This window comes from Amblyraja radiata, chromosome 25 (assembly GCF_010909765.2).
Source record: "Amblyraja radiata isolate CabotCenter1 chromosome 25, sAmbRad1.1.pri, whole genome shotgun sequence".
NCBI classification, from domain to species: Eukaryota; Metazoa; Chordata; class Chondrichthyes; order Rajiformes; family Rajidae; genus Amblyraja; species Amblyraja radiata.
The window spans coordinates 7,151,104-7,157,138 of NC_045980.1; the positions used below are offsets into that span (position 1 = coordinate 7,151,104).

Below are 6,035 nucleotides of genomic sequence, written 5' to 3' on the forward strand. Positions count from 1 at the left end.
ACGCAAGTATGTGTTTTTTTTGCCATTAAATACTTTCCATAGTGGCATTCTGACTACCAGGTAGAACATTTTTTTTGTCGGCACGTGCTTTGAGGCCGTGTTTGTTGGGTTAATAAGTAACGAAGTGTGGATTCAAGGATTGAACTCAATTCAAGTACTATTAAACTCAATAAACACATTAAGAGTTTTCAACACTTCCATTTCCTCATACAAGTGTGTGTAAAAAAAAAACTCGACGCTGCCCCCAACACTGGCCAATGCAAAATTAATGCAATCACAATAAAAGAGCACGTTTCACCTGTAAAGGTAAGATGTTTGCAAATTTGGTTTTAAATGCTGCTGGTAATTCTCAGTTTCGAAGCACGCCTGAAAGAAGTATGAAACGAATGTTTCAAGTCTGCCTTGTTTTTGAAGGTATCAGCTCCGGGACTTCCCCTCAATTGGTAATGGCCCGTTCATGTGCTTGGATCATTCTCCATGCAACGACAAGAATCTAACTCAATCAGGAAATTAGTCGTTTAAAAAAATATCCTGAATGCAATATTATATACTGAATTAATCATCAATGAAGAGTTGTGGAACAGACAATCTAAAACTCTTGCAGAATTAAACAAAGAAACTAACTTTAATCCAATTTTAAACCCTGTGTATTTAAAGCGCATTAACATACAAACATATTCAGCTTGAAATCTTTTTTTTTTAAACAACCTTGTTGAGACAGAAGTTGGACAAGTTGTTGGGCACTGGCGTTGCGCCGATGGCAGGCAGGCTCAGAGATACAGGAATCCCCTCCATCATACCGTACAACTAAGTGTGCGTTACAATTTCTGTCGGAGCATAATCGATAAAACAGTAGCTGTCACCGCCAGTCTGATCGACTTAAAGATCTTTGCGTATGGTTGTAAATGAATGCATACGAATTCTAGTTGAATTACAAAATGAATTCACACCGATTTATATTATGAATAAATCTCGTTTTGATAATTTTGAAAGCAAAATAAACTAAATATGTTTTTCTGCATCTGTATTGAACAACCCACTGTACCGAGTGGAGGGAGGGGTTGGGGGGGAATAAAACGATTATTTATCTATGCCTGCGACTACATCTACACGACTACTGAAGCTTTTCAGAACATTGAGATGGAGAGCGAGCCGGCTTTTAGCAAACGTTGGAAATGAACGAAATTTGGCCTTTTTAAATAAACTGAACTTGACGCTAGAATTAACAAGCGCGCTGAAAAGAAAATTTCAATTTCAAGAATACCATCTCGCTCAGTACAACAATATTCTAAGCTTACACAAGACTGACATATACATAGTAAATGAGGTATGAAGCATACACTTGAAGTAATCTCCCATGTCTTAACCAAAGACCCAGTTTTATATTCGTTACTGGATAGATAGTTTTGATTGAGTCTGATATTTTCGCAGCGTTTGCGCTACTCCGGCAGTTACTGCAGATGGGACGCTGTGTTAAATGTGCCTTTCATAGCCGGCAACTCGCACGCATTCATTTACATATACATGAACGGTAATTGAGTTCACAGAGAATGTTCCAGTTTACTCAAGTAATGTTAATGCGGTCGGAAGTTATTCTTGCAGTTTCCCTCTTACGGCGCCGGCGCGAAGCATTAGAGGTCTCCTGATTGCTTTAATATCCCTCTTCCCTTTTTTTTTAGTTTTAGCAGAGCAGAAATGTCAGGGAAGGGTATGTCCCTGGGCTGGGCTGGAGGGAGTTGGGGGCGGCGGTGACCTGGTCAGAGTTGGTCCTGTAGAGGGAGCTGTCGCCTCACGATGGGAATGGTTTCACTATAATATCGAAGCAAGCAGTGGTAGCACAAAGTGCAAATCAGCCACAAAATAACCCATACCTTCTCCGTGCCGGAGCGTCTTCTCGTAAGGATTTGTATCTGCTAATTATCAGCGGGAGAGAAGAAGAAGAAAAAAAAAGACAATTAAGAATGATCCAATTCTCCAAGTTAAATAATATAGTTCCCTTCGCTTGGGGGAAGTTACGTTTTCAGTTAACGGACAAGAAATCAAAGATCAACTTGTTTAATGCCTATTTCGCCCTCTCGAGGATGTTTACAGACTGTATCTGAAGAACCCTGCCACAGGTCTTGCCATCAAAATCAATATGCATTTGATGGCAATCTCATAAGCGGCGGACAGCACGCGTTTCCCAAATCTGCCATTCTCCGAGAAATTTCGGACTGCACGCCAAATGTGTTTAAACAATATATATTATTCAAAGCGAAGGTATAAATATTGTCAGTAAACACTGGGGTCGAGCAGGAAATGCATCAAAATGTAATTATATTCAATTAGACCCGCCGTCGTACTGAAGGCGAACCAAGACACGAGGGGAGAGTCAAAAATGAGACAGCAATCAACTGTACTTTAACAATTAAAATATATATACATTAACGTAAGACTAAGGTGATAAATAATAATGGAAATGTGTGATGTAAAGGTAGCATTTAACTCCGATTGTTTCAATGTTGTGTCGTGTACAGTTTACAGGACTTGGATTCGTTTGTTGTTTCTGCAACATTGCTGGCATAAGATTCTGTCGAACCTGCTATTTTTCGACAATAATATAATCTATTTTAATCTATAGTAATTACACAGGGCTGACAATTTACTGGCATGCTCCAAAATTCTACTTCCACGGCGATTATTAATAAATAACTACCCCGAGACTTTCTCGAGTTACAGAATTCGCGTCACTTGTCTGGTTAGAAACAGACGCCGTTGCTCGTGCAAATAGAAAGAAAAATCGATGCCATGCACTGTTTACATACATAATTTAGCTGAGTAGATACTGTTATTTTATATGGAATTTGTTTAATGGAAATCAATAACCTATATTGGACTGGGGGGAAGTTATGGAACACGCTGGAGTTCAGGCTTTGGCCATGCCAAAGAGCGGCCGGCGACACCAATATTTCATTCCTACAACAACGTTGAAGGGTCAGGAAAGGAGCTCGACGCTAAGTATTGTTTGTGTTCAGCTCAACAACATCATGCAGCTGTAAGAATCAACACTGATAATAATAATAATAAACTTCTAACAAATTCAAGCAAATTAGGGGTAAAATGCGACTCCGTCTACTTTTGACCACGCGTGTTTTTGTTTCTAATCGATCAGGTTTATTCAATCACATTACACACAAAACAACACGTTACACCTTCATTTTCTTGAAAGGAAACCGCCTAGATGGAGGTATTTAGTTATATTTGTCCGCCCCCCACACATTAAGTTGTGTTACAATGTTTTATAAATTGACGCTCCTTCTCCGTCGCTGGGAACTCAGAAGTTCGACATTTTCAGACAAGGTCAACGTGTTTGTATTTTGAACGGGAAAGCGCAAAACTGGGTAAAAAAAATAGACGGCAGCGCAGCACTCTCGCGTAAGCGGCGCCTAGCAGCGAGCTGAATGTTGAGCCAAATTAAATATAAACAGATTTTGAAAAAAAAGTTGACGAAAACAAATAAGTCACTTTAAACAAAATAGTAAACACATATTTAGTTTAAGGTTAATTGACCAGTTTAAAGTAGCCACAAGTTTTTTTTAAAACTGTATCTCATGGCCATTGCCATTGACAAAGAGGTCGCGGAGGTGAATTTAAATATGTTTTAGATTTAACTCTTTTATTATTTGGGAAAACAAGCAAATGAAATGATACCGAGGTGTGCAGTTACTTTCAAAATAGCGTGCGCTTACTGGCAGAAATGACACACGGGAAACGAAAGTAAAATCTATAAAGTGCGCCCCTTCTTTCTGTGAACAGAAATTTAAATAAATCGCCCAACAATCACCAATGTGATAGACACGAAATGCTGGAGTAACTCAGCGGGTCAGACAGCATCTCATCTCTGGTCATGCCGCCTGCCCCGCTGAGTTACTCCGCTATTTTGGGTCTATCTTCGGTGTAAACCGGCATCTGCAGTTCCTTCCTACACAATTACCAATAGGTTTTGCCGCTTGAGTACTTTGTACGCGAGTGAATGAAGTTGACTTTGCTGAACAGTTTTCGCAACTTTGTGCCTTTATGACATTTTGGCTTGGGGAGGGTAATTTTCCAAATAATTTTCGCACAAACAAAAGTATGGATAACATATATATTTGCAAATAATTGTTGGACACTCGACTGTAGTCGCAGAAAAGAACAAACAGCACAGGACTTGTGTGCGGGTTTCAACGCTAACAGCCCTGTGTGCCCGAATAGTCTCGCACTGCAGTTACACCGCCGTAGAAATGTGATGAGTTTCAGGAAACGGTGCCTGAAATTGAGATTAACCTAATAACACTGTGACACTGCAGTTTCACCGTGGACTCGGTGAAATTTATACAACCGATCTTTTAAATCTGCCTGGCTGTAGCTGCTGCCTCTTCTGTCCACGAAATAGATTGATTTACCGCCCTTATTGTCATTTTTTTTCCGCGCAGGCAATGTTTATTCATTTAGATTGCAGCCTTTTGGTTTTCAACAAAGTACCCCCGAGCACACGTCGCTTATTAAACATTAATCCCGCGGTCGGTGGGAAAGTTATTTGCTTATTTAAAGTTTCTTGCGCCAGTTTCTGGCTCAAATAGTTAGATTCAGATTGAACCCTTGCGAAAGGCTGGGGTCACCAAATGCACGCAGTCGCTATTTGGAGCAGGGTTGTTCCTGCCCAAATATACATGGCTTTCCAAGTGTGTATGTGTGATAGACCCCCCCCCCCCCAGAAGAAAAGTAATACTGATTAGACTTTCAACTTTATGTCATAAACAGTTTACTTAATCCAATATTTCTGTGTATACTAATGGCAAGGTCCTTTAAAAAAAAAAACACAATTCAAATGCTCGAAACAAAATCAAAATGCAATGAAGGAATTAATGATCCACGTTCAACGCGGGAAAAGTACACACAATCCAAATATTGATTTCGTTTATGCAAATCTGCTGTAATTAAGGTGCGCGGCCCATTCTGCCCGGCTGTCGAGTAACACGATGCCTGTAACTGAACGCCTTGTGTCACTGGCCTTGTGTCAGTTCGTGTGTCCCACCCCCACCCCGCATATTTGTTTATCCTGTGGTTGCACCGACTCGTCCTGTCAAGCGGCAGGCAGGTAGTGAGTGCCGGCCGCACTGATCCAGTCCTGAGCGGCGCTCAGATGCATCTCTTTGCAAGAGGTGTATGGAAGCTGCGAGGCGTAGTGAGAGCGCAGCGGCGGCGGCGGCGGTGCATTGAAATCACTCTCCATCTATCCCACCCCCACACCCTTCCCACCACCCCCACCACCACCACCACCCCACCCCACCCCACCAGTGTCGGTGACGCCGAGACAGGAAATCTGCGGGGTGCAGAAGGGGGAGGTTAGCCCTTTGTTCGCCTCAACCCGGGGATACATTGCAAATATTTACCGACTTAAAGTGACAGAAAGGCCAGCCCGCGGCGAGAGGCGGTGTAATCAGTCTACACCGGCTCATAATCCATCAGGCACGCTCCAGGGGTAGAGGGGAAAGGTTGTCCGGAGGCTACAAACACAGACCCTTGCACCACTGGTTCGACAGCCACATTAGCAAAGCGGATGTTTTATTAAAGGCAAGCATCAAATGCTTTGATAGACGTATATTCAATTAGAGAAGGCTCGTTGTGATAAGTTAATACAACTGGTTTTAAATGCTGGTTTAAACCGTAGGCACAAAATGCGGGGCAGGCAGCATCTCTGGAGGGAAGGAATGGGTGACGTTTCGGGTCGAGACCCTTCTTCAGTTAATAAAACTGTCAGGAGTTATACAGAAGTTGGACAGAGAGTTGCATGGTATCGGACTTGGTTGAGAGCGGGAATGAGTGATGGAAGAGAGAGAGAGGCAGAGACAGAGAGGGAGAAGCGTCAGCTGATCAAGCCGAAAGGTCAACGGAGCTGCCACATGAGGAAGGTCAATATTATTATTTTTTTCCTCCTTTTGAGCTTAACTTTATGGGTGGGACCATTAAAGAGAGTTGACCACTTTCCTGGCGAAATGGTGAACTGCACCTGG

At 42.1% G+C, this 6,035-nt stretch overlaps 1 long non-coding RNA gene across 1 annotated transcript; it reads right to left on the reverse strand.

The window, feature by feature from the left end:
- Positions 1-606: 606 nt before the first annotated feature.
- LOC116987250 lies at positions 607-5,731 on the reverse strand. Its single transcript, XR_004415675.1, has 2 exons — positions 5,415-5,731; positions 607-1,913 (listed from the first exon to the last, which is right to left on the reverse strand). It is a non-coding gene; the product is annotated as an uncharacterized LOC116987250 (long non-coding RNA).
- Between the last annotated feature and the right edge of the window lie 304 nt (positions 5,732-6,035).